This window comes from Arvicanthis niloticus, chromosome 1, assembly GCF_011762505.2.
Source record: "Arvicanthis niloticus isolate mArvNil1 chromosome 1, mArvNil1.pat.X, whole genome shotgun sequence".
In the NCBI taxonomy this organism is placed as follows: domain Eukaryota; kingdom Metazoa; phylum Chordata; class Mammalia; order Rodentia; family Muridae; genus Arvicanthis; species Arvicanthis niloticus.
The window spans coordinates 14,013,509-14,030,303 of NC_047658.1; the positions used below are offsets into that span (position 1 = coordinate 14,013,509).

At 43.7% G+C, this 16,795-nt stretch overlaps 1 protein-coding gene across 2 annotated transcripts in view; it reads right to left on the bottom strand.

Moving 5' to 3' along the window:
- Window positions 1–16,795, bottom strand: part of Znf536 (zinc finger protein 536) — a 453,895-nt gene that overhangs the window by 378,738 nt on the left and 58,362 nt on the right. The gene's annotated exons all lie outside the window — the stretch shown is intronic.

Consider the following 16,795-nt stretch of genomic DNA (forward strand, 5'->3'; position numbering starts at 1 on the left):
GTCTAAGCTGTGGGCTCCCACATTTCATCATTAGGAAACGTTGGTGGTACATGAATCCTAGTTTAGAATGACTTCCTCTGTCTTACCCCCCAAACCTACTTATTAGAGCAGAGAAAAAATATTGTATATAAACAGTTATTATAAAAAATTATTTGTATAATGCACTAGAACGTGTCCTACATCTTTATCTAGCATCATCCCTAGGAGTGCATCTCACTGCCTGGTACCTTGACGCTGGCTTTGCAGAGCCCTCTACACGCGTCTCTCTTAAGCGTGCAGGGCTGGTGTTACCCAGCAAACACCAGCACCTGGCAGGGACCTGTCTGCACCCAGCCCGGTAATTCCCATATTCCCCAGGCTTTTTTTTTTTCTCCTCCTCCAGCATCATACATTACATTTAAGTCTCTCCAGCAATACAAATTTCAATTTGGCCAAGCTCTTTAATATTAATAGTTGTCAATCCAAATGCAGAGTGCATAATAAAAAATTTAATCGAAATGAATAGCTCGCATATCCCTCTACCTCCTAAATATAGTCACCAATTAGAAAAAATATATATATGTATATATATATATTTATATAACTTCACAGAATTAAGGCCACCTACTAAAGACCACTACTTGGTGCTAACGATGCAAAGCTGCCGACTCTATCCTGTTCATTACTATGAGGGTGTTCCTTTCCTCACAGGCACAAACTGTGAAAACGGAATTCACAAGCATCAGTTCAGGGGAGACACTGAAGCTGAATTATAATCACAGGTCTCCGTGGTGATCAAGCAGGATTTTTATAATCCTTGAGGGCTTCCCGGGCCCAGCCTAACCGAAGGATGGTAAATAACAGCTTAACCTTCATTGCAGCCCCATTTTGCAGATAACGTAACTGAGGCTGGAGAACATAATGACGTGTAACTTGTTTAGCAAGCCAAAGCTAGGCAGAGCCCAGGCTAGATGGATTTCTCATGGAGAGCAAGATGAAAGGCTAACTTTCTCCCACGATAATTGGAGTGTCCCATGGGTAATTTCAAAACCATAATTCTTGGGTAGGGGGACCCTCCCAGCAACCTAGCATGTTATTAAATAGCCTACCATGTTGTATGCAACATCTATTTCCACAGCTACAGAAGCAGTCTTGGCCTAGCAGAGAGATTTGACCAAGGTCACCCAGCCAGTTAGTGGCAGAGCTGAAACCAGATCACACCCTCCCAGGAACACACCCACAGCTAGCAGACACACACACACATACACACACAGAGAGAGAGAGAGAGAGAGAGAGAGAGAGAGAGAGATACACATGCTCACGCTCACAGACTCAAGCTCTGGCCAGGCTGCTCAGTTTCAGAGTACCCTGCTGGGCACCAGGGTATTTCTTCTGTAAATTACTCCAGGCCTCTTTTGCGATCTGCTCTGGGCTTTGCCCTCAGCTACATCAAGCAGGAAGTTTAAATGAAATGGCTCCCAAGTTCCTTAAATGGTTTAATAAAACATATAGTGACTGCAATGTGCAGTTTATAGTGGCAAACTATTGCCCCTCAGTTGGGAAAAATGACCTCCAGTCGGCAATATTACTTTCAGCTTCATGATTCTAGTCCGCCGATGGCCATTCTCTCAACCCACCGGGCAATTCTTTTCCATAACAAGGCCTGCTGCTGCAGTCACTGTGTGTGCCACTGCAAAGGTGCAGGCCGGCAGCGAGCCTCCAACAGCCATTGCTGTGATAAAACAAAAGAGAGAGCAGGCACTTGATAGTGACACAGGAAGGACAGACAGGATGCCACTGGAGAGTAGAGATGACAAAAATAATTGTAGGTAATTCAGAGACGCTTAAGGAAATTCAATATACCAAACAGAAAGCTGTGTGTGTGTGCATGTGTGTGCCCGTGTATGTGTGTATGAGCATGTGTGCGTGTATGTACACATGTATGTGTGTGCACTGCGTGTATGCAGACGTATGTATTTGACATTCAAGCCCATGATACACATATGTATGTAGGTCTTCCCTATTTTGCATTGCCCATAAAATTGGAATGGTCAAAAGTAAACCAGATTAAGGGTTGGAAAAATGGCTGAACTCCACGAACGATATTGACATCTGTGACCATAAGATTTAGCAAATGCAAGGAGGGTAGATATGAATTTCTAAAAGCATCTGCCACGTTAATAACAAATAGCTATTAATAACACTTCTAATAGTGAATATCATTTCCGATATTTGGTGCTGAAAGGTTCTGCCTCGTCTAAAAAGTTCTGGAATTTCACTGCCAGAAATGGATGACTTTTATCCTAAACTGTGCATTGAGATGGGTTCTTGGACTCATTAGTATTATATGGAGAATTAGATTAGACATTTTATGATTTTTCAAAAAAAGGCTTTTTTGATATAAAAAGCAGCAATTTCCTTTTTTGACATTTTTCATTTTTAAGGTAATAAAAATGGCACATGTGTACCGTGGCATAATGGATTAATTAAGGAATATTATGTTTATCCTAACCCTCAACCAAGTTGTACATCTTCATAACTCACTCATAAAAATTAATGCATTATCTTATACCCTGTAATGATAGATCTTCTATTTTTACCAAAACCGCTCAGAATACATCGTTCTAAATTGGATTATTCTGAGAAATAGTGGATACCATATTCTGATATCACCAGTCCAAAATTATATTGTTATTTTAAAATGTTACAGTATTATATATAAAATCAAAGCTTTCTCCCTGCTGTGACTTCAAACTGGCTGGGTGTTTCGTCTTCAACAAATGAAGCTTTTCCCTCCACCTACCTCCAGACAGCCTATTCCATAGCTCCCCATTCACAATGGATACGTTGTTTCAAAAGAAACACATGCATACCATCAAAGAATCACTGGACAGTATTTTTTGGCTATTTCTTTGTGTCTTGATGGTAGATGTGAATATAAAAGAATATTCATGCAAGATTCATAAAGGCCCCAGATTTCTAAATCAACACATGAAAAAAAATCCCTAAAAATAATAATGTCCAGATGTTGCTTATTTAAATGAGCGGTTGCCATTTAATGTTGCCAATCACAAAAGTGAAAGAATTCGTGAATTCCAAGGTATTCATCATTTATAGAGGATTATACATAATTTTTACCAAGGAAACACTGGGTGATTAAAATGAGCAATTTTAGTAAATATGAATGATTCCTTTCATGGATGCTACCTTCCTAACCTTGGCCTTGCTCACAAAACCCACACTGTGGATCACTGCAGGCTCTAGGCCTCTGATGTAATTTATTAGCCCCTAAATAGAGATTATTTTTAAAACACACCTTCAAAAGTAGATACTCTTCATAATCATGTATAATATCTCTCTCCTTTCTCTCTCTTCTCTTTCCTCCCTCTCTCTGTCTCTCTGTCTCTATTGCTCTCTTGTTCCCTCTCTCTGTGTGAGTATGCGTGCGTGCGTACATGCATGCATGCATGCATGCATGCATGTTTCTCTCCCCATCTCTGGATTAAAACTGCATGCTTTAATTTAGGGGTATGGTTTTGGTTGGTTTGGTTATATAAGACAACCTCTCACAATGTCTCTCTGGCTAGCCTGGAAATTGCTATGTGACTCATGTTGACCTTAAACTTACTATGTGGATCCGATTATCATTCCTCCTGCCTCAGCCTCCCAATTGCTGCAAGCACAGGTGTGTGGCAGCATGCTCAGTGTCATACCTCTTCTTACTGGTCAGAAAACGAGAACCAGGAACTCAAAATGATTAGCCAGAATCTTACAGCTGAGAAGCAAAAAGAAATGGAGAATGCAGCTTTCTGAGGTGGATCCTCTGAGTTTCCATGTTACCTAGAATCCAGGCCCATCTGCCCAGCTGTACCCAGACTCATGTACCTACATGCAGGGGCCTGGGGATTTCCCACCACTATAGTAGGTTCCCTGGTTCCACACCTCTCAGATTCCAAGCAAAGTGCTTCAGAATGAGAACTCTTCCTACAAAGTTTTGATGGCTCAGGCCTGCTGCAAAGATCCCCAAGCCATAGACTCCAGGGTTTAGGAACACTCAGGAGAACATCGAGAGAGTTATTCTCAAGAAACTAAAGAGTAGTTTATCCTGGTACTGCCAAGTGCTGGATCTGAGGACCACTGAAAAGTCGTGGTACTGAAGTAAAGCTACATGCCCAGTCCCTGCCTAACCTGGACCTTCACCTGTCCTCTGAGAGAAAGGCCAGGTAAAGTAGGCTCCCCACCCTGCCCCCTGCACAGCTGCTAATGCAGGGTCTGGCCCACAGGATTGACCTTGGGCACATCACCTAGGATCCTCTATACAACCAAGGGTATGGGGTTTTTCATATCAGACTTTGTGGTGATATGAAAAAGTGTAATGGAATTATAAAAGAAGGGCAGAAGTCTGCACTGTGGGGACAACTCACAAGGATCCTGTGTGTTAGGGCCTGTGTGTCCTGCCTCTGAGCCCCATGCATGCTTCACAATAAAGGCAGGCATCTCCTCCCCACAGCTCTCTCTTAGCCTGTATAAACGGGCTGCCAGGAAAAGAGTTACCCTAAGCACAGGGCCACTTCTTTACCCACACTATGTCACCATAGTCCCTACAAATTCTAAGCTAAGTTCTGCATATCTTTGAGATCTCTCTCTTTGAGAGAAATCAATTACATTCCTGCATGAGAACAGAGTGCAGATCTCCCCTGGTAGGCTGTCCCTCTGTCTATGTTGAAGCATAGCTTAGTCTACTTTATCCCCAGATGTGGTCCCATTCAAAAACTGAAAGAGGCTTGTGGTTGGTGTAAGTTGTTGTTAAGATAATGATCTCCAAAGAAAAGCACAGAAAGGTAGTCTCTTCAACTAGATGTGAACTCAGTGTACCCCATACCATCACCTGATATATATGTACTAAGAGAGTTGTAATCGTATGACTGGCAGCAATCACAGTAGAATCTACAACTCAGTCATTTTGTAGATCCATTCAGTTGTAAGATGAAGATAGAGCCTAGCCAACCAAAGAGACAATCCAGGGCTTCATGTGGGACTGTACCTCAGGGCATATCTGATGATCTCAGTTCTAATGTACAGGGGACATGGTACAGCTCTGGCCACTAGAAGGGCCTCACCCCTGACTCTGGACATCTTAAGATTTCTTCAGTCATCTTGTCTTTAGTGAGCTTTGTATGCACCTCTCCTGTCAGGAGTCAACACCCCTTTTGCATGCTCAAGTCCAGCTCACATACCAGGACCTCTGGCCACGTACAAGGATAATGGTGGGTGTCTCAAATGAAGGCTAAGAAGTGGTCCCATTCATTCTTTCAGTCACCAGTGGGCCAGTCACCACTTAGAGGACCACCAACCTCCCTCAGTCTCTCGTTTCAATCAGGGATCCCCCACCCCAATCTCTGACCCAAGCACCCTAGGTGAATAGAGATATAAACTCACTTTTCTATTGCCTTGGCAAGAACTTGCTTTGATGGACTAATTCCTGGCTTCTCAGGGAGGAGAGGTTTAAGGCAAAAAGAAAGCCACCAAAAACAGAACCTGGACCGTGGGGAGGTCTACCCATCCTTCTCCCTGGATGACATTCAGAATCAACACAATCAAGGTTCAAACAAAGGGCCTTTCCTCAAGACGAGACTCACTGGCCAGGTTCCCCAAGGAGTCTTGGGCCAGTGAAAGTTTGGACAGAAAGGACAACTGTAGTGACTTCTCCTAGGATAGTCATTAGATCTGAGCTCATCATCAGGCCCAGAGAGGAGGCCAGCAGACCTGGATGAAGCCTGTCGTCCACCACGGCCCTCATCCACCCCACATCCCCACTACTGTTCTTTCATCCACAGCCACCCCAGAAGGCAGCACCAGAACCTCATCTCTGAAATGGGATAATGACAAGACTCATTTCATGAGATCATTGCAGAAATTAAATGAGATCATGCATATAAAATGAGGACAGTGCTTGTCACTCATCGTCAACAGGCGCCAGCAGCTGCACGCATTGGGTTTTGCCAAGGGCTGATCTGCCCAGCACCAGGCCAGGCTCTGTGGAGGCTTCGCAATGGATGTAAGCAATCAGGCGAGAGGCCACAGAATCCAAATCAAAGCACATACTGTAGGATGGGAGGGACAGTGGCCACATCTGGCAACAAGAATGACCAAGGGTCCTGCTTGTCTCTCAGCTGCAGCATCCAGTCCCATGACTGAAAGCCTCTCCTTTAAAAAATCCAAGGTTTTCAAACACTTATTTTTTTTTGTTTACCCACAAATCTCTTTCCAAAGAAAGCTTACACAGACAGATGTCAAGCAGGTGGCCATGAATTGACCCTGGAGGGAGAGTGTAGGGAGGGAGCGAAGTCCTAAGGGAGTGTGTATTGTTTGGCTTGGTCATAGCCATGTAAAGATCAATGACTCAGCCCCAAGTGAGTGGTAAAGCCCTCCCTGGCTGAGGCTCTGAGGGATGGCAAAGCCTTCCTTGGATCCAAATGTAAATGCTCAGAGTGTACACAGAAAATATCCACCATAGCTTTCCTTTCCCGGCATTTACAGCCCGGAGATCACTCCTGCAGAGATTGCGCATACTGAGATTAGCCAAGCCTGTTTCCTTGTGTGCAACAAACCTGCCTCTCTGTTCACTGTATGTAAGAAACAACGCTAAGCTTCTTGGGCACTGTGGCTTTTCCATCAGAGCCACCCAATCCCAGCTTTTTCTGAGTCTATGTGCCTGGAAATTCTTCATTCCCTCACATGCAAAGCGCGGCAGTAGGAGACCTGTGCCCTGGACTCTCAATGCCACTCCCTCAACAGTTAAAGAACTATCAACAATTGGTCACACTGAAGCTCTGTTTCTCAAGTGTAAGCCCCCAGGCCTGCAACACAGGCACTGTCTCAGAACTTACTAGAATTTACTCTGAGCCAATCCAAAGACCCAGCCCAGAGTTTTTGAGTCTGAAAATCTAAACCAAGGCTTAAAGCTGTTTTTTTTTTATCCCTCCCAGGAAATTCTTCTGATACCTGTTCTAGTTGAAGGTTCCTTATACTGTCCTGGATGCTTATGTCTTAACTATGTATGAGCCTAGTTTTCCAGGCCCAGCATTCCCACAAAGAATTTTATAAGTTGATCTCCTGAATGACACCCAAACATGGGTAGGTCTTAAAGTAATCTGAGCAATTCTAAACTGGCCACAGTTGAGAAGAACACCAATCTAGGACCTTGTCACTTAAGTGTGGTCCAAGGACCAGTGGCATCAATATGGCTGGGAGCCTGTTAAGAACCTCTGGACACACACACACACACAAACCATGTGTTTCCAAGACAGGTTCCTGATGTCTTTGTCTACATCTTGTTGCTATTTGTGTTTTTGAGGCCAACTCTCATCTCATTATGTAGCCCAGGTTGGTCTCAAACTTGTACCAATCTTCTCCAGCTCTCCAGTGTAGGGATTACAGATGTGCACCACCACTCAGATAACCTGGATCTGTCTGTATTCCTAAAAGAAGTTTAGATTGGGTAGTTCAAACTCCTCAGCCTTCAGTAGGACCCCAGTGGCCATGATGACTGGCCCCTCTTGAGGCCACCAAGGCTGACAGCAGTGGGTTGAAAATGGAGCCATTTTCTTATTCCAAGATCAGCCCTGTCCCATCTGTACACAGCCTCCATCCAAGCAGGCTTGCCTCCTCCTTTCCCAGAACCTCCTCCCAGCTTTTCATCCCTGTATTCTCAGAGACAGAGGGCTGATGGCTGCTCTGCCCATGGCAGCAGAGCTGATGTTCAAGGCCCCAAAGCCTCTTCTTAGAGTATTTGCCTCTCACTGTCTTGCTAATAGAGTTGGGGTGGGTGGTATCTGGAATGTCACACTTAGAACAAAACATTGCTCCTAGACTTAAACACACACACACACACACACACACACACACACACACACACACACACACCTGTAGACAGAAACAAAAATACAGTTGTTTCCAATTTATACTTAGATTTCATTTTGCTATTAATATTGTCTAAGGTTCTCTTTTCTTTGTTTGTTTGTTTGTTTGTTTGTTTGTTTTTTCGAGACAGGGTTTCTCTGTGTAGCTCTGGCTGTCTTGGAACTCACTCTGTAGACCAAGCTGGCCTCAAACTCAGAAATCCGCCTGCCTCTGCCTCCCAAGTGCTGGGATTAAAGGTGTGTGCCACCACCGCCCGGCAAGGTTCTCTTTTAATAAGGTACAAAAAAAGGTTTTCTGTGGTGTTCAGCTTACTAATAAGAGCATGGTGTAACACTATGAACAGTTTTCAGACATAAAACAGTCCACGCACATCAACACAAGGAAAAGGTCATGGTCTCTTGTCAGTGTCTCAGGAGATGAATATGACTTAGGGGCTAGGAGACATTCAACACATGAACTCAGCCCCAGCAGACACATGTACACACATGTATGTGCATACATGTATACACACATACACACACATGAACATACACACATGGACATACACAGGCACATACATGCTGTCCAACATCCCAACCACATTCTCTTTCCCTCTGAACAACGAATCCCTCAATCAGGGGTCCACGTCTCATAGTCTAAGGCTGAGCTGCTGGCTAGCCAACGAGGCTGAAGGGAAATGGCAGTCAAATCCAGAGACAGCAGAGCCGACAGAAGATGAGCCTGCTGCCATGCTACTAACTTCCAAGTGAACTACCAAGTAGAGTCCAGAACCAGGCAGAGACCCAGTCTTAGGCCATACATATCTCCATGTCCAAAGCCAATGGATAGAGGGCACCATGCATTCTCCCACTTAACCTACATAGAGTCATGGGACTCATTCATCCTTCAGAGATTTATCAAGCTCCTGCTGGGTGCACCCTGTTCTTCCAGTAGCACTGCAGGATGAAATTCAAACTCCAACATCTCTGCTGCCTTTCCTGTAATGCTCTCACACACCAATTCCATCATCATCATCATCATCACCACCACCACCATCACCATCATCGTTGTCGTCCTCCTACAAATTCAATCATATTTACTTTGTGCGTGGTGCATTGAACCAGAAAGCATTACAGCTGGGCTTCAGACCCCAGTGCATGAAACCCATTGTTGAAAGGCAGTGGTCACCAGCGAGGTATTGCCTGTTCCCAAATATTAAAGAAGAAAGAGCAAACCCCCTTCACTTGTAGCAGTCACAAGATCAACCATTCCCTGGGGCCCTCTCAATAGTGGGTGTGGATAGACTAGTTTTGAAATACATACAAACATGTGGAATCAACTAGGTCTTCTTTCTATGAAGAAGAGTCAAATAACTCATCATGCTTCGTCCTTTATGTATCAAGAACTATCAGAAGGTCCCTAGTACTGAGTCCATACATCCTATGGATGAAGAGGGTAGTAAGTGGGAAGGGGATGGGTGTAGAAGAGACTATCTCATTCATATCATCTGGCCAGATGAGCCCCTGAAGCCACAGAGGTGCCTGAGGGGTCTCTCAGACACGAGAAAGCAGATTCTTTACCATGTGTAATAGTGGTGCGTGCCTGCGATCAGCACTCAGGAGGTTGAGGCAAGAGAACACCAGTTTGAGGCTAGCCTCCAATAATATAATTAATAATAATAATAATAATAATAATTTAGTAGCAAGGATTCATCTGAATCAAAGCATAATCACAAAGAACCAAACAAGGCAGGAAGCATCTTCACAGGTCCCTGTTCTTTTTCTCCCTCAGTTATGGAAATAACTCCCTTTTCTCAATGAGAAGCTGCTAGCTCGTTTCCTTCTGGTCAGGAGGAAATACTGAGTCTGTAGGCAAACCTGCACCCAGCTCCAGCTCTCTCAGCAGAGCTAGAAAGTGGAGGGCACAGGACAGGGTTGGGGATCCACATGTCACTAGAAGGGCCATAATAGGACTAGGGCCCAGGCCAGTGCCTGTCTACCCATCCCTGAGCTTATCCCCAGAAGTGCCACATATATGTTCCCTCTGATATCTCTCTCATTCACTCCTTCTTTCTTTCTCCCAACAACATCATAATATATATTACATGCGTATATTATATATTTATGTATATATAATGTATAGTAATATATAGTATGTATATATATATATATATTTTTTTCTGATATCAAAATTTAAAAACAAAAGTAACAGTTCATCCAAAAACCTGAGACAGGGGGTTTATAGTTTGTGAGTTTAAAGCTATCTCAAGTTTTAAAACGATATCCTGCCTAAATAAGTAAATAAAATGACTTCCTACTGGTACGCAGCTATACTCATAGATCAGGGCATCATTCGTCCCTCATCAGAGAAACTTCTCCTTGCAGTAGATGGGAATTAATAAGAGACCCACAACTGGACAATATGCAGAGAGTAAGAGACCTCCATGGGACCCCAAATGAGGCACTTTTATCAAATCGCTCCTCTCGAGGCTCAGGGGTTTATGTGGAAAGTCTGTAAGAGCAGAGGTGGTGGGTAGCTTTAAAGGAACAGCATTTTTCAGACTGAGCGGAGTTGATCTGCATATGAACTCAGAGACTGACCGCATGCACAGGGCCTGCACAAGCTCAAGTAGGACAAAATTCCAGCAAGGAAAAGAGGGATTAGGAACAAAGTCCCACCCTCCACCAAGAGGCTGTCTACAACGAATAGGAGCCAGGGAAGAAAATCAGTGTTCTTAAATGAAACGGCAGTGGGTGTAGCAAGCGCTCCCTGGACAGGCCCCGCCCAGGTGGAGTTGGACATCACAAATCCGACTCTGTTTTGTTTTGTGCTCAGTGTTTTTGTTTTGATTTTTTTAAGAGAGAACAAACATGGAGTAGGGAGAGCAAAGAGGATCTGGAGAGACTTGGGAGAGGGGAAAGAATCTGATCAAAACATATTTATGAAATTTCAAGACAAGGTTTCTCTGTAGAACAGCTCTGACTGTCCCTGAACTTGCTTCACTGACTAGGCTGGCCTAGAACTCAAAGAGATCCACCTGCCTCTGCCTCTGACTTCCAAGTGCTGAGATTAAAGCCATGCACCGCTAACTGGCAAAAACTAAATAAATAAGTAAAATGTAAAGTTTCTTTTGAATATTATTATGCAAAAGCACCTTTTGCATAATAATATTGAAAATCAAAAGCAATTTTTGAATGCTGGTGTTTAAACTTAGGCAGTGCACAGTGAGCCATCGCAGGAGAAGGCTAGTGATTCCTCTCAGTAGTCGGTTATGTTTCGGATGTATCGTCCGTCTTCATGGGCCATAGCCTCTTTCCCAACTATGCATCTCTGCCATGGTGGGGACAGCAGCCATAGGTGAGGTGAGAATGAATATGAGACTCTTCTTGTCAATAAAGCTGCCTTGATAGGACTCTGAAATGTGAATTCGTGTCAATAAAACTTTATTGGTACACTGGCATTTGAATTGCATACAATTTTCATGTGTACTGAAATTTCTTTTAATAAGTGTGAAAAGTAACAACTTTTACCAAAGACAAAACTGGGGCCCTTATGTTTTGCTGGTGACAATGTAAAATGGCACAGCTACACAAGAACCATATGGGCCACTCCCTACACAGTTAAAAGTAGGATTAACATATAACCCAGTAACTCCACCTTTGACTTAAGTCCAAGTGAACTGAAGGATGACTTCTGGAGAAACATAGAAAGCCAACCACGTAGCAGCATGATTCATGATATCCATGATATGGGAATAACCTGAGTGTTCACTGAGGGATGAGCAAAACGTGGGCTGTGTCTGCAATAGAATAGTAAATGCTTGCCCTTGGAGAGCCAGAGAACCCCTTTGTGTTTGCAACTAGGGAGACCCCCCCCCCACCCTACTTTGTCTGCATTTAGTCATCAAAATCAAAAAGTTCTGGAGGTGGGAGGTGGAAGTGGTTGGAACTGTATTTGATACCACTGAACCATATGCTTTAAAACAATCACAATGGAAACCAGGCATGGTGACACAAGCCTTTAATTCCAGCACTGGGGAGGCAAAGGCAAATGGATCTCTGTGCGTTTGACCACCCTGGTCAACATAGTAAGTACTGGGCCAGCCAGAGCTACATAGTGAGAACCTCCCTTAAAATAGACAGACAAATAAGCAAGTGAGTAACAAAACGGGAAGCTTTTCTGTTATGTATTTTTCACCACAGATTTATTTGTTTTTAAACATTAAAAAAGGATCGAATAGATAGACAGTGTGCCCTGCATGATCCTTGTGCTACAATGGGCGAGCCCTTGGCACAGGGGCAGAAGACTGGCCTAGTACACACTCCCGTGAAAGGAAAGAAATAGAAAGGTGTCCGGGCTATATGTGACAAAAGTGATCAGTGTCCAGTAAAGCCCATTCTAAAACTTTACTACATTTGTGAAGCACAGGCGCTGAGTGGGCTGGCCATACACAGACACAAAGAACGTGCCTGGCCCTGCAGTTTGCCCCTTCTGTCTTGCCCAGAAGATCCAGTCACTCTGCCCATGCATGCTTAGGAGCGTAGGGGTTGCACCAGAGTGCCCTGTGGGCCAGAGGCGGGAGTTCGATTCAACCACCCAGGCACTTCCATGGCTCCTCACAGAGGTGCACCCTGCCTGGGGTGGTCAATGATCTTGTCAGGGACAGAAAAGTTCAATGGCTACAAGGGTGAGTTTAATTATACGTTGTCGCTGACTAGCAGTGGTTCCGATGGTACAATTATACGTGTAATTTATCAGCAAGATACTTGCATACATAATAAACTAAAAGCAAAATGTGAGATTTCAGTGGCAGCTAAAAATACGAACGTGGAGCTGTGGTGTGGAGCAGACTCGCTCACAAGCAAGTACCAAGAGCAAAGCTCCAGGGCTTCCCCTCCCTCCCCAAAGCAGAAACAACTCACCCACTGCAACCACGTGGCTTCCATCCCAGGAATTCACTCCCCCCACTCCCCATCCCCGCAGCCAGCAAATCCCAAACCCCCAGTGGTGTGTCAACAATGCTCCCTCACAAAGGAACTGGATGGGAAAGCTGGCTTAAGAAACTCACCACCCTTCCTGACAGTCCTCTGAACTGACTAACCAAGGTCCCCAAGGGTGTTAGGGAGACCACATGCCTGGCAATGTCTTGGGGATCCTAGCTGTGGTAAGAGCCAAAGAGGGCTTAATTTTTCAGAAATAGTTTATAAGTTTCATTATTCTTATTTAAACTAGAAGAAATGAAGAGATGACCAAGCAGAGAAAGTGAAAACAATGAATGTTTCACACATTCACTGTCTACTGTGGGCTAGACATTGTGTTAAGTACACGGCATAGTATAATCCATGGCAGGATGTTGGTGTTATTCCCAGTGTAGAGATGAGAAAATGGAAGTATAAGCCACTTGGTACACGTTCATGCAGCCAATGAGTGGTAGAGCTAATGTTCTGACCCAGGAAATATGTTTCCCAAACTCACCTGTTTGTGCTGGAACTCCAGGCCTACTGTGACAACGAATGGGTGTCTCCCTTCTCTATTATTTTCTCCCTGATGCTCCACTGATTGTCACTGTATAATAATTTGAAGGTCACTCATGGGGAGACCTGGGTCATCCCCATCACTGGGATGACACCTCCTACTATGTGAGTTCATCAAACCCATGGTACCCGATCTTGAGAATATACCATATGAGTATCAACTCATCTTGAAGATAGCTGGACCCTACAGGGTTGACCAGTCCAAGGAAAAGAAGCACAGTAAATTGCAAGGCGACACCAAGAGCCTCTACAAATATGAAACACACGCAGTTACGGTCTCAGCCAGGAGACAGACATCACACATGCGCACAGTCTTCCAAGCCTCATGAACTACCTACTCTTTGAAACAGATCACCTGCCCCTACTTGAGCTATTCATCCACTTACCCACTCACTGACCCATTCACCTACCCACCCATCCCTCCAGTCATTCGTTCTCTCTGCTGCATGTCTTTCAGCCCAGCCATGGGTACATGTACTGCCTCACATACTTTTAGAAATATTTTCCTTTACTTGAAAAAACTAATTTAAAAGAAGAGATAATAAGAATGCCTGGTAGTACTGGTGGTGCACGCCTTTAATCCCAAGCACTAGGGAGGCAGAGGCAGACAGACCTCTGAGTTCAAGGACTGGTCTACACATTGGGTTTCAGGACAGCCGGGGCTCCTTAGACAACCCTGCCTCAAACAAACAAACAAGCCTGACTGCCCATTTTGAAATTAAAAAAAAAAAATAGAGATTAAGAGGTCAAGCATGAAGAGATGATAAAAATGTATTTCATTTGGACCAAAGCTCACTATTTTCATAAATTTATGTTGAGACTTGAAACAGTGTCTCATGGACCCACCTATCCATCCATTTCATCATACATCCATCTACCCATTTAGGTAACCATCCATCTACTCATCCATCCATTCATCGATCTATCCATCTAACCATTTGCTCATCTAACCTACTCAGCTATACATTCATCCATTGACCTATACATTGATCCACCACCTAACCACCCATCCCTCTATTCATCTGCTCTCCTTCCCACCTGTTCATACGTTTACCACCCATACATCCTTCTACCTAATCACTCATCTATCTATCCATCTGTTCATCTATTTATCTGCTTATTCATCTACCTAATATTCACCCACCCATCCATCTATCCTTCTATACATCTGTCTACCCACCCCACCATTCATTCACTTAAGCATCCATCTATCTAGTTATCCATCCATCTAAATATCCATTTATTCACCTAATCATCATCCATCCATCTATGTATCTAGCTAGCTAGCCACCCATCCATTTTCTACTATTAAGAACATAATATTGGAGGCTGGAGAGATGGCTCAGTGGTTTAGAGCGCTGGCTCCTTTTCCAAAGGCCTGAGTTCAATTCCCAGCAGTCACACAGTAGCTTACAACCATCTACAATGTGATCTGATGCCTTCTTCTGGCATGCAGGTATGCAGATAAAGCAATCATATACATAAAATAAATAAAAATATTTTTAAAAAATGAAAAAAATCACTACTTACCAAGTACCATTCCAAGAACTAGAAAAATAACACTGAGCAACACACAAAATACCCTTACCCTCATCAGTTCTACCCTTCGGGATGGGAGATAGACCAGAAATGGGTAAAGATGCTTCCCACCCCAAATATCATAATGCATTTGCAATCTTCCTAACACAAAGGTAAATTAGCTTCATTTGCTCATTTGTTGTTAAAACAAGCAAGGATGTCTCATATGGAAAATGTTAATGGTACAGAAATACACTCCAATGATGCAGAATCGTCTGAGGGTAAATATTGCAGCAGTATTTTTGTGACAAAAGCTTTACTCCTCATCTTCTCTAGCCTTGATTTAAATATATACATGTATGTGAGTGCACACGTATCAAGATTTGAGTATTTCAATATAAATTTTGTATTCAAAATACTTTCCTGATTTCAGTTGATTGCATATTTCGAGTCAATGTTGCAGTAGTAATTCTTGTTCTGAATCAAAAATAAGACCGACCGATCTCTCTCTCTCTCTCTCTCTCTCTCTCTCTCTCTCTCTCTTTCTCTATCTCTCCCACCTCCAGTTTTAAACAGCCCCAATATTCAAACTACTTTTCAAGCTGATTAGTTCAAGGGACAAAGCCTGTTTCTTCCCATTTATTTTCCTGCGGAGACTTTGTGGGAATCGGGGTGAGGATTAATGGGGGTGAGGGTGGGGGTGGGCTGAAATGCTGGCTCAAACCCCATCACAAAGGCATCAGGGATAGAAGGACAAACCTTCTCACTTGGATTTGAGTATGTAATTGTTTGAATACATCTCTCCCTGACACTACAATAATGTCATCCTTGGTTGACATAGATTTTAAAGTCCTTTGAAAAGGTGGAATGTTATCAATCAAGAGCATGATTATAATGGGATTTAAGAGGAAAAAGCTAAAGATTCAGGCCTTTGCTCTGGTCTAGCTCTCTAGCAGAGGAGGCAGGAGAAAACGGAAAAAGAACTGTATTTCAGCCAAGCAAAGGGTGCTCCGTGTCCACCATCTACATGTCCCCTTCCCCAGAGTCAAAGTAAGAGGCTGAAGAGTCCTCTCTGGAGTTCCCTCACACATACACGGGCTCTGCTTATGTGTCTATCAAATGAGGTGGATGGGCTTCCAATAAAACCTGGTTGATCTGCAGGGAACATGTGGAGATTTCTGAATACATCTTGGTTGTTCCAGTGGGAAAAAAGCTTATGCTCATGTCAGGACAAGACCAGGGACACTGTGAAATATCCTACTGTAGGGACAGCTTCCTACAGTGTGGAGTTATCTAGTTCAACATTCGAATAGTGCCAAGTCCGAGAAGTCTCATGTCAGACCTAAAGAGGTAAAGATAGGGGCTTGAGAGGAGCACCCTGGGACATTTGTCTCGTAGTACTTCCTCTGACTTTGCCACCTCTCCTGGCTGCCAGCAGACAGGATCAGGTGATGAAAGAGGGGACCAAATAGCAGGAAAGAAAAGCACCTTGGAACCAAATTGCATATTCTTCTGCCTTCTGACCAAAAACATACTTTCTTTATTGCAATCAGAAGGAACCAGAGACCTGCCAATTTGTGTTGTTCTTTTTTTTTTCTTCTTCAAGGCAAAGCAACCCAGACCCGACAAAAACAAACTAATCTTCCCGGCAGATCACTGGGACTGTCACACTTTCAACTGACAAATCACAACGGTGCCTACAGACCCGGAATTCGCCCGTCACGTCCAATCACATGCCCTGGCTTACTAAGGCAAAGAATTGTGAATTTCATTAAATATGTTAAAGGGGGGAAAAATCAGCTTTGAAAAATAGTAATCCTGTCTTTCAACAAAAATATTATAGGAAGCTATGAATTTGGTAG